This window comes from Nyctereutes procyonoides, unplaced genomic scaffold (assembly GCF_905146905.1).
Source record: "Nyctereutes procyonoides isolate TBG_1078 unplaced genomic scaffold, NYPRO_anot_genome, whole genome shotgun sequence".
NCBI classification, from domain to species: Eukaryota; Metazoa; Chordata; class Mammalia; order Carnivora; family Canidae; genus Nyctereutes; species Nyctereutes procyonoides.
In genome coordinates this window covers 11,770,850-11,791,680 of record NW_026575046.1, presented here as the reverse complement: position 1 = coordinate 11,791,680, position 20,831 = coordinate 11,770,850, and the positions used below count along the sequence as shown (strand labels likewise).

Genomic DNA, 20,831 nt, shown 5'->3' with positions numbered 1-20,831 from the left:
TAGCTGACATTATAAACTGTCAATAAATAATTGTGGCAGAAACATCTATTTTAACATATTTTGGAATGGGTTCACTTATGCATATGAAGGACTTTTGTGATAGTGTACAATATATTATGCACAGTTTGGGCCAGCACTGTCCAATAGAAGTATAATGCAAGTCCCATGTACAATTTTAAATTTTGTAGTTTCCATACTCAGAGATGTAGAAAGACATGGGTAAATTTCATTTTTGGGGGGTAAAGTTTAATACAATATATGTAAATATTGTATCTCAACATGAAAATTATTGAGCTCCTGTAATTTTTTTATGAAGGCTTCAAAATTCAGTGTGTATTTGGCTTATAGCACAAGTCATTTTGGACTAGCCACATTTCAAGTTTATGAAAACTGTGTGTAGCTGGTGACTATAGGATTGGCAGCCTGGGTCTAGAGAGTGGGATACAATAATAAACAACAGAGGCATGGCGACTCCTTACAGAGAGTTTATAGTCTGATATGGAAAACAGACTCTGAACAATAAGTCAAAATGTAAAATTTTATACTTTTTACAGTTTCTAAAAAGGATTACATAAAATTAATATTGTTAAAACAGGTATTTAATATATTTTCACTTTATGTATTATAGATAATGTGTTCCCTATATGGGTGAGATCATTCTTGTCATTTTTAAAGAAATGCATTCCAAATTAACACTCATTTGTAGGCCATTAATATCATTTTATATTCAAACATCCCATTTTTCCTCCATCAGTGTTGCACTATTACTTTCGAAGTTAAAGAATCATGAGCCAGGAGTATAATAATCCTTTACTCATTATATATGGTTAAAAAATAGAGTAGCTAGGTATAAAATAAAGATAAACTATCAGAAAGAACTTCATTTATGACTAGAAATTCAATATTTTTTTCATGCCCTTCCCTAGCTTTACAGTTTTTGTGATTTCTGCTGACATATGTTTGCAAAGTCTTTTTACTAGTAAGTCTACAGATCTTCTCTAGGTTTATTATAGAAGTAGTTTATTCCACGTGAAATCTGCAACTATACCTAATTTGTACATGAAAACTGATATGAAGAACTTAGGCATTAAAATAATAAGGATATAAAACAATTAAAAATATACAGAGAATTGTGTATACATGACATAAACTCAGTGTTGCTTAAAGACTTGCCTTAATAGATTCTATGTAGCTCAGGCTTAATTACGGACGACAGTGCTGAGGATGGTTATGTATTTACTGAGATTTGAAGAATGCCAGAAAGCACAGATGAACTAGAAGTGTAATGTTCACGCATATAACTAAAAATACATCTTTTCCCTTATTGCTTCCTAACTAAAATTACTATAGAATGTCAGACAGAGAAGATAGTATGGACTGGAAGAGTCAATTCCATGAGAGAAGTTTCCCTTAGCTGAAACTTAATGACTGGGTAGAGCTGGATTTTTCAGGAAGATGTAGGCAGGTCTTTCTCACTTAGAAAAGCAACATAAATAAAGTAAGAGAGTTGACATTGGCAAGGGCTGTTGGTAGAATAAAGCAGATGGTATAAATTTGAGAAATTACAGTGGAAGTTAAAAAAGGGTGAGCAATCTAAGGCTAGTTAATGGAGACTTAGAATCTTAAACTTGATCCAATAGGTGATATGGCACCAATATAGTTTTAAATCAGTGAAGTGGTATAATGAAAATGGCATTTTGGAAGATTCCTCTAGCAGAGGTGACGGGATTGATTTAAAGAGGCTGAAGGAAAATATCAAGAAGGTTGAGTTGAGGGACCAGATCCAATAATAGATTTGGAGGATCTAAAACAGGCCTTCTTAAAATGGGAGACTCATGCTTTTTTGACAGCATAGGAGATAGAACTGGTAAAAAAGGGACTGTAAGAGAAGGCTAAGGAAAAAGAGAATAAATGCATGATTAAGTATATTCAGAAAGTAGGCTGTAATAGGATTCAGGGCTCTGGTTGTAGAGGGGGGTGGACATAAAAAGAACAAAAGACAAACTGACAGTACAGCAGAAGGCAGTGATATTTTGAACTGTAGAGATGAGTTTTCTGAAGTTTCTATGAAGTTTTATGTCCAGCATAAAATATAGTGGGGTTACATTTTATATTATTACTCTTAGTCCTCATTCCTCAGAGTGAAAGTAAATTGAAAGTTGGTTGAAAAATTACTAAGTGAACTATGGCGATACCTCCATCTCCTTTCTGAAAGTGTACATATTTTGGGTTGAATTATTTAGGAAGTTATGCAGCAAAACAGGATTTATGTTTGCTTTATTTTGACATATGGTTTACATTTTTAAAACTTTGCCCTGGGATGGCATTGGATAAAATTATGATGATAAAATTGGGCATAGTGAAAACAAAAATCACAAAATTCAAACCAGTAATAGACTTTATAAATCATGTAATGACATGTGTAGAAAAACAACAAATATTTATTGACTATCCATCAGGTGCCAAGCCTATTGAGGACACTGAGTATACATATGTAGAAAAAAAAGAAAGAAAACAAAACAAAACAAAAGCCCCTCTACAGTCTGGTAAAGGAAATGATCATTAAACAAATGAATGAACACATACATAATCATACATTTTGAAAAGTGCATCTTATGAGTTGAATTGTGTCCCCTCCCAAAAGTCATATATTTAAGTTTTAATTCCCAGGACCTCAGGATATGACCTTTTTTTTTTTTTTTTTGTAATAGGTTTGTTGCAGATGTAATTACCTTCAGAGGAGGTTATGCTGGAATTGTGTGGGCCCCTAATACAAGATGATGTCTTCATAAAAGGGGAAATTTGGATACAGACATGAACATAGGGAGAACACCATGTGAAGATGAAGGTAGGTGTCAGGGTGATGTTTCTATAAGCCAGGAATGCCAAAGATTGCTAGCAAACTGCCAAAAACTAGAAAAGAAAGACCTAGAAAGATTCTTCCTCCCAGCCCTCAGAAAGAATCAACTCTGCTGACACTTGGGTCTTGGATCCAGAACTGTGAAACAATGCATTTCTGTTGTGTAAGTCACCCAGGTGGTGATATCTTGTTATGGTAACCCTCACAAAACAATACAGTTTGCAAAGGAGAATGATTGGTGACACTGGGGGTGAGTAAGGGAATAGAGGCTTACTTTGGATTTGATGGACAATGGAGGCCTCTTTCAAGAAGTTATCTTTAGACTATACCTGAAGAGGGGGAGTGAATCAGCCATGTGAAGTAATGTGGGAAGAGCAATCTGGGCAGAAGAAAGATGATACGCAAAGAAAAGTACTTGGGACAAGCAAGACCAGTGTGCCAGGAGCATAGCCAATGAAGGTGATAGTGGCACAGATGAGACTAGATAGACCTTGGTAAGGAATTAGAATTTTATTCTAATAGCAATAAGGAGACTGTCACAGGCTTTATGTAGGTGGTGACATGATTCCATTTACATAATTTTTGAGAGATTTTATTTATTTATTTGAGGGAGAGAGAGAGAGAGAGAGATCACAGAGGGAGAGGGAGAAGCAGGCTCCTTGCTGAGCAGAGAGCCTAACTTGGGGCTTGATCCCAGGACCCTGAGATCATGACCTGAGCTGAAGGCAGAAGCTTAACCACCCAGGTGCCCCCAATTTACATTTTTTTAATAAATTCTAACTACTGTGTATAGTACAGAAGGGGAAGTGGAGAATGTATTAGAAAATGACAGCATCAGACCAGATGCTCAGCTTTGAAATAGGTTTGTGGCAGCAGAATAATATAGATGTAGTTTGTCCAGCCAAAGAAAGGTCTAAGAAGAATTGGGGGAAATTGAAGTTAAGTGAGGTGCATGGTGACCACAGTGTATCAAACATGAATAGCGTGGTTGAAGTCTTCTCATTCCTGGTCCTGTGTCCTTGCAACCTGCAAATGTGCAGTCAGTGACTTTATAGTATTATAGGAACTAGATTGTAAGGGGCTACTTTCATGGGTTGTATTGAGAATAAATGCACAAGCACCTGTGTGGTACATAAAAAGGCCAAAATGGACGGAAAGTAATGACACAATGTCAAGAGCACAGAAATTAGATCCCCACTTGGAATCTACTTTAAGTCTTGCCACTGTTTGTTAATTGTGCCTCGGAAAAAGGAGTTAATGGTGTCAGATAATTTCTAAGGTGCCTATTAATTTTAAAATTTGATGTCTCCCCAGTAATTGCTCTTCTGGGTACATGGCCTAATAATATTCTTGTATATTTGCACAAGGGGACATGTATAAGGATCTGCACTAAAAACATTGTCTAAAACAGCAAGTATAAAGGAACTTAAGCAGGCACCAACAAAAATAAATAATATATACTATGTTTATATGACACAATGCTATTTAGCGTTTTAAAAAATGACCTGTATCTATATCTCTCTATATAAAATCACAAATACAGAATGTTGAATGCAAAAAAGGAGTAGGTCTTAGAATGATACTTGTAATCATTTACCTTTTATAGAAGGACGTGTATGTAAAAAAGCTAGAAGTAGCTAGGAAGGAAGGAATTCTGATTAATTATTGGGCTGGAGAAGGAAACCAGACTGGGGACAGGCTATAAAGAAAGCTTTTCGAGTTCATGTTTTATATAAACTGATATTTAAACTGTATATAACAGTGTTTAAAACATTTGTTATGTTATTCTTTGTATATTTAAATTAAATTAATTTTATGAGTTTAAATAGATTATTTTCATTTTTATCATGGAAAATAAAAGTCTCATTTTGGTATATTGTATATTTTAATACCACACCATTAATTTCCTAAGATTAGAGAAATCATAGTATAACTTCCACTTATACCTAATTTTCATAACTCCTTAAAGTTGGTGTTTCATTCAGTTAATAGGTAGTTTAAATATATTGAACACAATGCTCACGTATTTTGCATATAAGTGCTATAAAAATTTTAGAAATACACATTAGTAAGTGAAGGAAAATAATATTAGCTATTCCATTTTTTTTAATCATAGAAAAGCTAATTTCCGTGTTATGCCTTGGTTTTATTTTTCTGAACGTAGCTATTACAGTTCTGTTCTCTTTTTTGGAGACTTAATAGTATGTGGTCATTTTTTTATGTTAAAATGGACAAAGATCTTGCTGTACTAAGGAACAGAAGTGTTTCGCTGTTATGGAGGGTGTAACTCTCTTGGTTGATTTTTCTGAAAAAAGGAAAAGTATAAGACAACTTAAAAAAAAAAAAAAACTACAACAAACATGTTTTGACAAGAGGTTCACAAATGTAACTTTACAGCCATTTAAATGTTTGCTTCTCTCTTTCTTGTCTTCTCAGCACATTGTCCCCATTCTTCATCTTACAGTTTTTGTTATACTTGAATGATGAGCTCAAAGCATGAAAAGCTGTTGTTCTCAACCTTTATTAATGTTTCCCAACTTATTTCCCTGTTTGCCTGTTGACAGCCTGCCAAAATCACCCTCAGGTGAATTGTAAAAAGATTGGGGTAGCAGCCATGGGACCCAAAATGTGTTGCAGATAATTAGTAGATCAGATCTTTGTCACAGCAGATACTTGGCTACCCACACATCTCTATTTTTAAGCTTTGTGTGTCACACAATGTGTATTCATTGTCTGCTTTAGTGTGAAGAGCACATCTCTGCATCGTATATAATAGAGCTGCGTTGAATGAGGAATGCTATTATTCTGTCGTTTTGTACAGTCACTGGTTAACACATACGATGTACATATTTGGTGAATAATTGAAATCACCTTTGGCTTTTAAGTAGCTTTAAAAAGGGAAATTACCTGTTTTGCTACTTACTGAAGTAATCCAACCACTACGCCTTTGTTTCCCAATAAAGGCAGGAAACAAACATCTCCTTAGGTGATCGAATTTGTTTTCATGCTAATTAGTTCTGACTAATTTGATTGGCAGGAATAGGAGGTCAGGAGATTAGTTCTTGAATCACACAAAATAGAAGAGCTGTTTTCAGTGTAAGATATGAGGTGATAAATTGAGGTAAAGAGAAAAAAAAATAAATTTTAGGGTGATGAAAATGCTAGGTTTATCATCAGGCTTTCACCAGAGTTGATTGCAGAATAGCAGGTCATGAATTATTACCTAGATATGTGTTCCTTTTAAATACTGTCTAATGGCATAGCTTCTGTGTGCATGGTGTGTGTGTGTGTGTGTGTGTGTGTGTGTAATACTACGGAGTTGCATTTGACACTTGCCCCATTTCACTGTTGTCTAACTTCTGCCAACCTGTTTGAGTAGCCAAGGAAATTTATCGGTTTATGTAGTATCAGTGGTCTCAAGGTATGATAATTACGTAGTTATGATATAACCAACTAGTTGCTATATTATAACCAGAAATGACGTATTCTTAAAAAAGTAATAACACCAAAATCAATCTTTAAGTCTGAAAAAAGCAGGAAAGATCAAGCTTCCTCCTATAACTGAGAAGGTTAACTTAGAGAAGTCACATAAACTAAAAATTGTAGATTCCTTATCTGTGAAGTAGGCACAAAAATAGCTGTTATTTCTATTTACAGGTTATTATTAGGTATATTTGAGTTGATATAGGTAAAACCCCTCTGAAATTTCTTAGATGTGTTTTACAAATCTAAGGCATTATTAATAATCATCCAAATATTGACCATGGCTTCTTCTTTCCTAAATCAGCTTTCATTTATTTTTCAAAGATTAATAGGTGCCTACTATTTTTCAAGTGTGTACTGTTCTAGGCATTGGGGAGATAGCAGTAAACAAAACAGGGCAATTCTAATAATTCTAATTCAAAGAACCGAAAATTCAGTGAATTAAAATAGCAATAATAAGTGAAATTTATAATGTTAATTGGTGATAAGTGCTATAAAGTAAAATAAGAGAAAGAAGATGCCTTAAATATGAGTCATTTATTGAATTAACTTGAAGGAGACCGTGGCCTAAGCAGTGAGTAAGGGCCAAGTTGCTTACTGAAATGCTAATTTAAAGAAAATGTTCATTCTTGAATGAATGGTCTTTTATTAGTTAATCAGAGCCATGTGTTTACCTTATCAATATTTGATTTAAAAAAAACTCAGCCAAGTGAGTTTGCCATTTAAAACTTTTTTCTCACCCATGGTTTTATATTTCAAATAAAAATGTTAAAACAGGTGCACCCTTCCTCCACTTTGACATGCACACAAAAATTAGTAATACAAGAAAATGAGTGAAATGGGGTGTTTTTTTGGTAGGGTCACGTGAGTGCAGTGTAACACAAATTAATTTGGGATTTAACATATGCAAAGTCTAGGGTAAATCCACTCTCCAAAATAACAATGTAAGTTTTGAAAGTTTTTTAAAAAAAGATATTGTATTATCCTCCCTTTCACACATACAAACAAATGCACCCGTTCGTGGCACAGTTGCTCTAGAAAACAGGTTTAAAGACAAAAACTTATGTGTTAACATTTTATTAGGGAGGGAAATACCTAATTCCCTAATTAGGAGGGAAATTCCTAATTTTATTAGGTAGAGAAGGAAGGAAGAAGTGCAATTCTAAATTGGCTACAGTATCTTAGGCACGCCTGGTTGCTCCATGGCTTCAAGGCACATCATAAGAGAATTCCTATGAATTTCTGAATACCCTCAAAGTCTATTGAGGTGATGCATGAAGAGGAATTAAATAGAATTTATTTGGTGTCTCCCGTCTCCCATTGCTGTTCCCATGGAGCTCTTCTGGGTTTGGCCATCTGAAATTCCAGATGCCAAGACAGCACCAATGGCACCTGGGACCTGGAGTGCTTTACTATTCATGTCGTTCCATATCTGCTCACCTACAGTTTGCAACCTCATGGGGCAGGCCAGATGATCCAGTCACCTTGGGTCTGTGTTGAGTGGAACCTGGACTCTCATCTTTCAGTGGCAAGAGGGAACGTTTGAGGTAGGAGGTTAGAGTTGTGTCCCAGGAAGTGTCTGAGTGTGCCCATGAGGAATAAGAGAACCTGGGCTCATCCACTATCTCATTTCTGGCCTACTGAACAGATGGAGCATAAAATAAACCAGATAGAATTGGACCTCAATGAATTTCCTGCCACTAAAATCCCATCTTCTCCATGGCCTACAGGCATGTGACAGATGTCAGGTAATCTTAATTGGGGGTGGGGGAAGGTGGCCTCAGTAATACTGAGTCAAAACTATGGCCCAGTCATTTCAAGAGGACCATAAATTTGTCTAGGTCTTATTGCAACCTATTAAATTGTTTAAATTGTAAGAAACAGAAATCTCAACTGTATTAGAAATCTATAAAATATAAATTAAACCAAAAAGATAAAGTTATCTTTTAAAATATCTATCAAATTGGTTAAGATAAAAACATCATATTGATGCACCATATTTTTGTTATATAAGAAGGATGCATTTTCCTATAAAGCTAATGATTATATTAGTTGATTTGACCTATAGAACTGTATTTCACTTTTAAAATATTTTTTATTGCTACACAATAACATGTATTCTTTCTCTCACACAAACATATAGTCATACACACAGCAAAACAATAATTGTGACTTAGATTAAGTCTCATATTTCTCAGAAGAGAGTAGCCACATGATGTGGGAAAAATATAGTATACATTAATTAGTTCAGTTGTTCTTGGTTCCCAAATTCCTAATGAGAATATATATTCCCTGGGTGACGGGCACGGAGGGGGACACTTGACGGGATGAGCACTGGGTGTTATTCTGTATGTTGGTAAATTGAACACCAATAAAAATTAATTTATAAAAAAAAAAAAAAGAATATATATTCCCTCGCAGTGAAGTATATAAAGAGTTGGGCCTTTCCAGGTTGGGAAAGCCCATTTATTTAATGCACAGTTCCTTTATACCAGGTGTAAGGAAATTATGGCTAAAGGCTAACTCTGGACCACTATATTATAAATAAAGTTTTATTGGAGCACAGCCACTCTGATTCATTGACATATTGTCAAAGGCTACTTTCCAGAGCTGAGTAATTGCAACAAAAACCATACAACCTATAAAGCCTACAGTATTTACTGTTTGACCCTTCACAGTAAAAGTTTACCAATGCTGTTTTGTATTATTGATTTATATTAAAATTCATGAAGACTATATAGTCACAAATAAAATGCCCTTACAAAGAGCATTCATAGACATCTGAAGCATTTCTGGGTTTCAAGCTAAAAGCATTAGCAAAACCTTATCCCTGTTGAGGATAGGTCAAGTGTTCCAGGTTTCCAGCCACCCAGAAAACTCATTTTCACAGTCTACCCCCTGACTCTAACTATTTATACAAGGTCATCTTAATTAAAGATCAACAAAATATCTAATCATAAAATTGAGGATGCCTATACATATGCATGTATATAGGCAAACTATGTAAAATGGCTTTTGTTCTAGCACATTCATCTCTGCAAATGTATGCTGAAGACATATTTGTGTACAATTTTGCTAAGAGGTTTTTCATTGATATAATGTTTGCATCAGAGAAATAAAAACAATTCTTAGGGTTCAAAGATTGGTGAATAAATTCTATGACCATTATGTTGTAATTATTATAAATTACATATTGTGTAAAATGGCAAAGTAGTTTACTATGAGTGTGTAGAGGATGGTCACAGTTCACATTTTTCAAAAATTATCTTTTGAGTAATATTGTGAAATATAAAAAGTATTGTGAAATATAATTGATGTCATTTTCCATCCTTGATAACTATGTTTTAATCCCTACCCCCTCCCACCATTAGCAGCAGGCTACAAGGTAGAGAACTTCTTGCTCTAGGGAGAAGAGTGAATGCATCTTACAAAAGTGTTCAGTTCTTCCCTTAACTTTCAAGATAGGGTTTTTAAATTCAATTACCAAAGAAATAATCTGCAAACTGAAGCACATTTGATATGGAAGAACTAGAGGGTTAAGATAGAAAGTTTTTCTCTGAGTTTTCCTATAAGTTGATATGGAAGATCATAAGCCAGAGCCTTGAGGACTCAGACCTGAGAAAAATCACTGAATAGGGATGAATGCATGGGAGGACATAAAATTATAATGCTCCGCACTGGGCGAAATTAACTGCTGCAAGTATTTTTCATATTTTAAGCTGTTGAATTCCTGTGAAGTTGATGTTATATTATTACTGCTATTTTCTAGGTAAGAAAACTGAGGCACAAGCAGATTAGTTAACTTATACAAGGTTGTACACAAATGGTAGTAGAGCTGGTATTTTAATTCAAGTGGTTTGGCTCCAGAGTACATGCCATTCACCTCTATGCAATGCAGCCCGTCCAAGATATAGTATTTCTTTGGCTACAAAAATAAACATGATTCAGCCACTTAATGGCTAGAAAGAGAAAAAGAATCAGAATCAAAAAGGAGATCAAGAGAGACAGTGTAGATGCATACACATGATTGAATCTCAGTTCTGCCTTCTGGGTTTGAACTGTGCTATCGAGTTAATGTTTGTGTCTTTTCATAATTCATGTTATGAAACCCTAATCCCCAAAGCGATGGTGTTGGGAGGTAATTATATTATGAAGATAGGGCCTTAACAATGGAATGAATACTCTTATGAAAAGATACCAGAGAGAGCTTGCTTCCTCTTTGTCTGCTTTATGCCATGTGTATGCAGCAAGAAGGCAGCCATCTGCAAATCAGCAAGAGGACCATCAACAGACCCGTACCATGCCAACACCTTGATCCTGAGTCCAGGATCTCAGAGTCTCAGAGTTCTCCTCAGAACTTTGAGGAATGTTTCTATTTAAACCATTCAATCTATGGTGATTCGTTATGGCAGCCCAAACTGACAAAAACAAACCCTAAGGGCATGGGTAGCAGTGGGGCATAGAAATCTTTTTTTCTACTAAAGAAATTCTAGAAGGAAACCCAAGGAACAAATTTACTTATACCTATAAAACCATATATCTCCATTTCCCTGGACAGTCCCAATTTCACCTATTATTATACTAGAGTAATTATCAATAACACCTCTTTTCCCTCTCAAAAGCAACCCAGCTTAGGGAATATATTGTTCCATATGTTACCATCTGGGACTCAGGTAGGAAGGTGACCCACAGAGTGTCCTTCTCCAACACCAGCAGAGTAGAACATAGAAATGGTGGCATTGAAGGTCCAGGCAGAGAGACGACTTGTGATAGCCATCACTCTGACTGTGTCAGTTAGCTGTTGCTATATAACAAACTGTCCCCCAATAAATGGCTGAAAACAACAGTCATTTGTTTAGCTGTTGATCCTGTGAGTCACAGTTTGGTCTGGTCTCAACCAGATTTGCTCTTTCTTCTGTAAGCATCTGCCAGTTTTGCGATTAGTTGGCAGATGACTGCTGGATGCTTGCTGTCTCAGGTGGCCTCACTTAACATGTCTGACATTTGACTGGCTGTTGTCTGTGACAGCTCTGGTCCTTCAATGTGGCTCCACGTCTTCCAGCAGAATAGCTGAGACTTACTCACATAATGGCCTTAGTAAGTGCAGCAAGAGAGAGGACATGCTCCAACCCCTAAATGTATTTCCAACCTCTGCTTGAGCTAAATTTGCTAACATCCCAATGGCCAAAGGAAGTCACATCATTGATCCCAGAATCAGTATGGAAAGGTTCACAAAGTTAGGGTGTATATTACTAGAGAGAAAGGAAGAATTTAAAAACTTTTGGAATGGAGGAGTTAAGTAGTTATCATGTACCCCGTTGTGGGAGGGAGGAGGGTGCAGAAAATAGTTGGGTGTCCCATTTGTCAGGGTAATCATCTATATCTTTGAGCAGAGAGATTGCTCCAACTAGGACCTGAATGGGAGTTCAAGCACGGGCCAAGGTGACAACCTAGTCAGCAACTGGACATAATACCAGGGAGCTCTGCAAGAGAAACTGCCATGTGTTGCCTGTGACAAGGGAACATCAGCAGCAGATGCATCAGGAGCACACACACATTCAAATCCGTGTCTGTGGAGACCGCTCAGCCAAGGACCGTGTCTCTGTGCAAGGTGGGGCCTTCCCACCATGCCATCTGTCTTAGTCTTCTCAGGTTGTTCTAACAAAATACCACAAAACAAGTGGTTTATAAACAGCAGAAATTTATTTCTCACAGCTCTGGAGGCTGCAAGTCTTCTCTCAGGGTACCAGCATGGTCAGGATTACAGACTTCTAGTGGTAGGTGGTAGAGGCTCAGGAACGCTGTGGGGACTCTTCTATGGGCTCTGCCTTCATGATCTAACCACCTTACCAAATCACCCCCTCCCTGCCCTCTTCTAATGCTATCACACTAGGGACTAAGTTTTAACATGTGAATTTCTAGGGGGACAAACATCTAGCTCAAAACACCGTCATATTTTGGAGAGAAAGGAAAAGAAAAAGGAGGGAGAGGTTGAAATTTTGAAATAATGAGAATGATCTAATGCAGAAATGATTAAGCTAAACAAAAAGTGTCTACATCATTTTAATATGGAAAATTCAAGTTTATTTTCTACTGCAAATGTGAAAAGGAAGATTTGTGAACAAATCTAGTTATAAAGAAATAAAATCAAATGCCTGCACCTCTAAGTAGTGACATTAAATTTTAAACTACCTCTATTTTTATGCACATAAATAAACAAAAAGTGAGTATAGTCACTCAAATGTTAAGAGTAGTAATATTATGTGGTGAGCTTATGGATGACTTCTGTTTCTTTAATTTTTGTATGTTCTCTACTATCCTCAAATGAACATGTATCAGCTTTGCAATAAGGAGGAAATTTTGTTTTAGAACAGATGCATTTGTGCCTTCACCCATTCTGTGCTCGATGAAGCTAGTTAATCTGAAAACTCTTCCACCTTGAAGTGTTAATGAGCTAATAAGTCATTTCAGGGTGAGTTACTTTTCAAAACTGCTGAGATCATACCTCTGACTGCACTTATATTCTGTCTACTGGTAGCAAGGGCCTGGCTCCGGTGGATACTATCTAATGTAAGAAAACATGAATCAATATGCTCGCTGTCTACACAAATTCTTATAAACATCTAATTAATTGAAATAATCTCATTTTAATAAGTTGGTAACTACCCTTTGCCTCCACTCATTTCTCGATGTGAGGCCTTGATAGAACATGGCTTAATCATTCATAAAGTAGCAATAGAGTTCAAATTGACTTATATTCATTCTCAAAAACTTTGCCAGATATTAATACAGTTTTAAACCATTCATTTAATTAGAATTTGAAAAAGTAAAATGTAAACTGGGCTGTGAATAACTATAGACGAGAAGCTTGTGATTAATTGTGATTATAACATCATAGGAATGCCCCCAGTCCTATAATGTAAATATTGTGTCTAACCATGTTAGAAAATCCATGTAGAGTATTGGCTGTGCAAGACACCAGTTGATGTGAATTGTAGTTTTAGAATGATTGACTTACAACACCAGTGTCTATACATACATACACACACAGAAACACACACAAACATAGATGCACACACACACACACACATACATAACACTCCATCACCACCACCACCACACACAGAGAAATGTAGAAAGACGAATGACTTGATTTTGAGTTTTCCTGTTTCTCCTATATTTATGTATTTTCCTAGGGTGTCAGAACACTCTGGTTCACTCTCTTTCAGTTTCTTCTTTAATAATTTTTACAAAAATGTTTTTCACTATTATTAAACTCCTCTAGTAATTAATTATTGGTTGCAAAATGAAAGAGGTACTTTTATAGCTATCACATTCAAGACAAAGTGAAACAGATTAGATTAGATGAATACCTACCATTTACATCGATGTAGATGGAACTGAAGGGTATTATGCTAAGTGAAATAAGTCAGTCAGAAATAATAATTATCATGTGGTTTCACTCATATGTGGGATGTAAGAAACAGCATAGAAGAGGGAAAACTGAATGGAGAGTCATCAGAGAGACAGAAAAACCAAGAGCAACTCGTAACAACAGGAAACAAAGGGAGGGTTGCTGGAGGGGAGGTGGGTGGGAGGATGGGTAATTAAGTGATGGGCGTAAGTAGGGCACATGATGTGAAGAGCACTGGGTATTATACACAACTGATAAATTATTGAACACTACTTCTGAAACGGATGATATACTAATGTTTGCTTATTGAATTTAAATTTTAAAAAAGTTTTAGTAAATGATAAATAAAATAGCAAAAATACTGGGCTTAAAACATCCACTGGTTAAAAAATGCTACATCCTTCAGAGATGACAATCCTGGTATATTAGTTAAAATGCCTTTTGCTGCAAATAGTGAAAATTCAAACTAACCTGGCTGTGACGTTAATTTCATGTATTGACTTAACTGGGCTAAGGGACACCAAGATATTTGGGTCAGCATTATTCTGAGTATGTTTGTAAAGGTGTTTCTGATTGAGGTTGACATTTGAATTGGTAGAATGAGTAAAGTAAATTGTTCTTTCACTCCCCAAAATGGGTGGGCCTGATGGTCTCTGAGCTGGGACATCAGTCTTCTCCTGCTGTCATACTTGAACTCAGTTTGGAACTTATACCATTGGTTCTCCCAGTTCCCAGGTCTTTGGAATTGAACTGGGGTTTAGTCCATCAGCATCTCTGCTTCTCAGGCCTGTGGATCATACTGGATCATACTGGGTTGTACCATCAGGTCTCCTGCATCTCCAGTTTATAGCTCTTGGGGAGATTTCTTGGCCTTCATAATTCTGTGAGCCAATTCTTCATTTTATAATGTATATATAAAACACACTCAAGTACTGAGAAGTCCATAGTTAAGGCGGGTTTAGGGTTGTTGATTCAGTAGCTCCAAAATTCTGAAGGATCAGTTTCTTAGATTCTCAGTGCTCTGCTTTCTACAGTGACAGGTTCATATTAAATCTACTTAACCTGGTGGTTAGAGAAGTTTCCAGTAGAAATCTGAGTTGCAAGTTTCCTTCTTAATTACCGGTATATTAAAATAGAATTTTGCTATTAAGTTGGCACTGATCCAATGACTATATCCAGGGGAATAGTAGGCGAAAATTGGATAGTCTGTCAGGATTCACAGCTATAGATGGAAGTAGTATCAGTGTCTGTAACATGATAGCTGAGTTTCAGAATTGTGGGCAATGATAATCTGGCTAACAGATAAATGTAAAAGGGTTTTGATTCTAGAAGTGCTACAATCAATGACCACTCTCCCTGAGTTTGTAGGGAGGATCCTATATATAGGGTCACAGTTAGCAGATAATATTTCTTTAGAAAGCTTGGGGCAGTTACTTTTGAGTTTAAAAATCCTCGTACCTCAGAACACCTGGGTGGCTCAGTTGTTTAAGTGTCTGGCTCATGATCTCGATCTCATGGGTGATGGGATGGAACCCTGAGCTGCATCAGACTCCATGCTCAGTGGGGAGTCTACTTGAGATTGTCTCTCTCTCACTCCCCCCACTTGCATGCCTGCATGCTCTCTCTTTCTCAAGTAAATAAATAAATCTTAAAAAAGATCCTTGTGCCTCAAGTTAGAGATATTTACATTATAGTAAATAATTACAGATAATATATGATCAACAAAACTGGTTGTAGGAGTGATACCAATATCATGGCAGTATAAGTTGTGCCTTGCTTCTATTCCTCCTTAACATCTAAAACTCATCAATCCAGGAAGAAAAATTCCTTTGTGGGAGTTGGACCAGCACTGTGTGCCAAGAGACATATGAGGAGTATCACCCACTTGTGCATTGGATTATAGGAAGACATATCCTGGTGTGGACTATGGAACCACCAGAAATGTATTCCTCCCTTGACCATGGCACCTGGCAAATGCTGACTTCAGTGGATGCCCACAGATATGAGATCCTTTGTATAAGTTCAGTTTCTAAAGGAGAAATTCTAACACTCCACTGAAGAAAAAAAGTTTGGACATACTGGACTGGGCAAGAGGAACTTTGCCAGCATCTCTCCTCTCTGGAAGGTGGCACAGCTTACAAAAAGAGGAAGCTGGGGATCCCTCCTGCAGGGAGAAAGGAAGAGTGATGAGTGACCATTCGGTTTCCCCAGTTGTTCATGACACTGCTAAAGAAACCTATTCGTCTCCCAGAATATTAAAGCAAGAGCTGTATGATGGGAGGGAGGGGAGAAGGATGGGACAGGGAGGAGGTTAAGAAAGAGGCAGATAAGAGTTTTAGAGGGCATTAAAATGACAGTTCCTGCTGACCGCGTTCTAGACTTCAGCAAGAAGAGCACCTATAAGTGGCTGGCAAAACTTCATCAGAACATCTCTCCAACTGGCCCCAGGCATTCCTAATGCCCCAGGCGCCAAACCCATACCTCCCTCTTCTCTGTGGCAAGCTCCTTATGCGTACTTTCTCCAGGGTGACAGTGAGAATAGACTCAGTAGACAGGGAATATATGTAGAAAACAAGACAGGGTCTATAGGGGAAGGGAAAACCCATAGCCTTGAGCTGTAGCACCACCTTTGATGGGGGCATGGGAGGGAGTAAGGAGAGGTTACCCACAACTAGCCTGATGCATTGTAAGATTGAAGTAAGACATACAAGCTTAAGAATTCTACCACAAGTGGGAACAAGAAATGTCGAACTGTTGTATCCATACAAGGTCAGAGAAAGCTCCAGAATATAAGCAGGACCAATAAAAACTTCCTCTCACCTGAAGGCAGATAATAAAGATTGGAGGAGGTGATGGCGACTTCACATGCATAAAGATAGATACAAAACTCCAGGGGACATGAATAATCAAGAAAAATGACATCACCAAAGGATCACTATAAGCTCCCAATAACTGAACTAAAAAATCCAGGTGGCAAGACAGAATATCCAACAACTGCAGAAAATTTTTAAAATGTGTCACACACACAATTTAAATACCACAGGAGGAAGACATAGAGAATGGAGCAGAAACAATATTTCAAGTAGTAATGGCTGACAATTTTATAAAATTAATGATAGACACCAAAACATAGATACAGAAAGACCAAGAACACCAGCAAGGCTGAAAATTTTCTAAACCCAGGCATACTACAGCCAAAGTGAAGAAAAAAAAAAAGTACTTATTAAAAATCTTGAAAGAAGTCAGGTGAAAAAAAATATCTATAGAAAAGTCAGAATAAGAAATTCAAAATATTTCTAACAAGAAAACATGCAGACAAAAAGACAATGGAATGGAATATTTAAAATGTTGAAAGAAAATATCTACCAAAACTAGAATTCTATGTCTAATGAAGTTATCTCTTAGAAGTGGTGAAATAAAGATTTTTCTCAAATAAAAACTTAAAGAATTTATTGCCAGCAGGACCACTCTGCAAAGAAGCATAAAGAAATTGTTCAGGGAGGAGGAAAATTATATAAGAGTATCAGAAGATAATAAATGGTGGTAAAACAAAAGCTTTTATTTTTTTTAATTGATCTAAAAGACATTTCTTTAAGGTAGTTGTAATAACAATGTATTAGGTGATTATAGGTTGTAGATAAGGGAAAGAATAACAGAAATGTCATAAGAGACAAGATGGCAGATTTGGGGATACTTTCTTATAAGATACTTGAAGTACACATGAATTGTTAGAGTGTCAAAATATTCCAAGTCAGAATCCCAGCAAGCTGTTTTGTACATATTGACAAGCTAATTCTAAAGTTTATATGGCAAGGTAAAGTACCAAGAATAGGCAACCCAGTTCTGCAGAAGAACAAATTGGAAAAGTTTCCAAATTTCCAAGTTTCTATAAAGCTATAGTAGTCAAGGCAGAGCAGTACTGGCAATAGAATGGACACATAGGCCAATGGAATGGGATTTAGAACCCAGAAATATACTCACACATGTATAAGCAACCAATCCATGAAAATGGAGGAAAGGTAATTTAATGGAGAAAGGATAGTCTCTTCAACAAATGGTGCTGAAAAAACCTATTTATATGTTAAAAAAATCTACATATAGACCTTACATTTTTCACAAAAATTAAATCAAAATAGAACATAGACTTCTACATGTAACACAAACCTACAATACATATAGAAGAAATTATAGGAGAAAAATCTACATGACTGGAGTTTGGTGATGAATTTTTGGATATAGCATCAAAAACACAATCCACAAAAGAAAAATTGATGTTAAAACTTAACATGAGGAAAACAAACAACCAATTAAAAATGAGCTAAGGATCTGACCAGACATTACACCAGATAACAAATAAACATATAAAAAGGTACTCAACTTTGTTTATATGTAGATAATTGTAAATTAAATCAATAGTTAGATACCACTATACACCTGTTGGAATGGCTGAAGTGCAAAAACCTGACAACTACTGGCAGTGATGCAGACCAACAAATATTTTCATTCCTTGTTTGTGGGAATGCAACACTGGAAAACTACTTTTGAAAATAATTTGGCGAGAAGAAAGGAAGGAAGGAAGGAAGGAAGGAGGGAAGGAAGGGAAGAAGGAAAGAAGGAAGGAAGGAAGGGAGGAAGGAGTTTGAGAATTTCTGATAAAACTAAAAATTCATGTTAGAATATATTCTGGCAGTTTATAGATCTAAGCATAGAATTATCATGCAATCCAGGAATCACACCACTAGATATTTACTGAACTGACTCGAAAACATATCCATCCCAAAACCTACACATGAATGTTTATAGCAGCTTTATTCGTAATCATCAAGACCTGGAAACAACCAAGCTGTCCTTTTGTTGATGACTGGATAAGCAAACTGTGGTACATCCATGCAGTGGAATATTATTAACCAGAAGTAAAAAGAAACGAGCAATCAGGCTATTAAAGTAAGTGGATGAATCTCAAACACGTTAGTGCCAAGTGAAAACAGTCTGAAGGTTGTTAGAAGGCTATGTAATTCATGCTTCCTGCCGCAGTTCCCATGGGGTTAGGGAGTTGGTTGGTTAGCTGAAACACAGGGCAGTTGTAGAGAAGTAAAACATTGTGTATCTGACTGCAAGGGTAGATAATGACTATGCATTTATCAAGATCTATAGAACTTTTCAGCACTAAGAGCGAACTTAAGTATATGCAGATTTTTTAAAAAATGGAGGCTCCCAGAATAGTATGCAGAATGTGACAAAATAACTGTAATATAAATGTATGAAACAACCTCACTGAAGAATGTGGTGGGTAAATTTTATCCTAATTAACTTTATTTTATTTAGATTATTTATTTATTTATTCATGAGAGACACACAGAGAGAGAGAGGCCAAGACACAGGCAGTGGGTGAAACAGGCTCCATGCAGGGAGCCCAGTGTGGGACTTGATCTCAGGACTCGAGGATCACGCCCTGGGCCGAAAGCAGACACTCAACCACTGAGCCACTCAGGCATCCCAATCCTAATTAACTTTAAAAATGAGTGGAATCCGTAAAATTAAACTAAAAACAAAAAAAAAAAGCTGTGTGTAATGTGTAACATTGTACCGTGGTTGATAGTTTTCCATCAGAATCTGGGTTAACAATTCTGATACTGTTATCCATATGTAATGGAATTAAACAATTAAGGAAGTGGAGGGTGGATGATGGGGGCAAATTTCTTGCTGTTAAAGGAGTTTAACATTCACAGGATATGAATTAGAGTTGAATACACCTGTATGAACTCAGGTTTGGTTTAGCTTAAGATACGTGAAGATAGTTACATATGTATAGATTTATGTCTATACATGGGTTAATATGCACATGCATATTTCTTTGCTATGCCAATGAAAGGGCCTAGAAGCAATCAACTCCAGGAGTAACTGTACTCTGTATTTAGCATACAGATCTTGATTTCTAATGTCAATCCCCAATAAAAAGGAACCAACTATCCTTGGAGCAATGATTGATTCTAGGACTGAAGCAGGAAAGATATGAGTCTGGTATTTTGTAACACCAGAAAGTATGGAAGAGTGCACACTTAAAACAAATTAACAACAAAACCCACAAATGATGGGGACATGTCAAAGGGACGCAGGTACTAACTGAAAGAGCTCCCAGAGTCCAAAGCTGGGGAAAAAAAAAATTGAGCAATAAAATGAATACAAGCTGATCTCATTTCATCATGCTTTGTTTTATTGTGCTTTTCAGATATTGATCTTTTTTTCCCTCTTTCTTTTTTCTTTTCTTTCTTCTTCTTTCTTTCTTTCTTTCTTTCTTTCTTTCTTTCTTTTTTTTCTTCCTTTTTTTTTTTTAACAAATTGAAGGTTTGTGGAAATCCTGTGTCAAACAAGTCTGTCGGCATTATTTCTTTTCCAATAGCATTTGCTCACTTCATGTCTCTGTCACATTTTGATAATTCTTGCAGTATTTCAAACTTTTTCATTATTATCACATTTGTTACAGTGATCTGTGATCAGTGATTATGATTTGCTGAAAACTCAGATGATGGTATCATTTTTGGCAATGATGTATTTTTTTTTAAATTCAGGTATACATGTTTTTAGACATAAGGCTATTGTACATGTAAAAGACTATAGTATAGTGTAAACATTACTTTTATATGCACTGGAAAACTAAAAAGGTCATTTGACTTACTTTTTTTGCAACGTATGATTCATTGCAGTGGTCTGGAACCAAACCTATACTATCTGTGAGGAATGCCATTAAATTAGTTTTGGATTATAATCCAAAGCAAAAAATAAATATTCAGGAGTCCATATTGATATAAATAAGCAATTAAATAAGAAAATAAATAAATGGGAATGAGTAGACCATTTTCCTTCCCAGAAGAATTCCAAATAATGAATGTATATATTCCAAACTCTAGGAAGTGGAGCATAGCTCCCCATTCCCTAAGAATGGGCTAGAGATAATGATTTCCTTCTAAGAAGTACAATAAACATGGGAAATATATAAGAGTAGGTTTACAGTGGAGAAATCTGGCAGACTCTAATTCAGCCAGGAGTTGAAGGCCAACATCAGCAGTGATCAGT

The 20,831-nt window shown here is 36.2% G+C and overlaps 1 protein-coding gene across 1 annotated transcript in view; it reads left to right on the top strand.

Moving 5' to 3' along the window:
• Positions 1-2,764: 2,764 nt before the first annotated feature.
• LOC129509737 (uncharacterized) overlaps positions 2,765-20,831 on the top strand; it is a 152,984-nt gene continuing 134,917 nt past the window's right edge. Inside the window, exon 1 of the mRNA XM_055325575.1 lies at positions 2,765-2,848. The gene's annotated coding sequence lies outside the window, so the exon portion shown is untranslated. The remainder of the gene's footprint in view (positions 2,849-20,831) is intronic.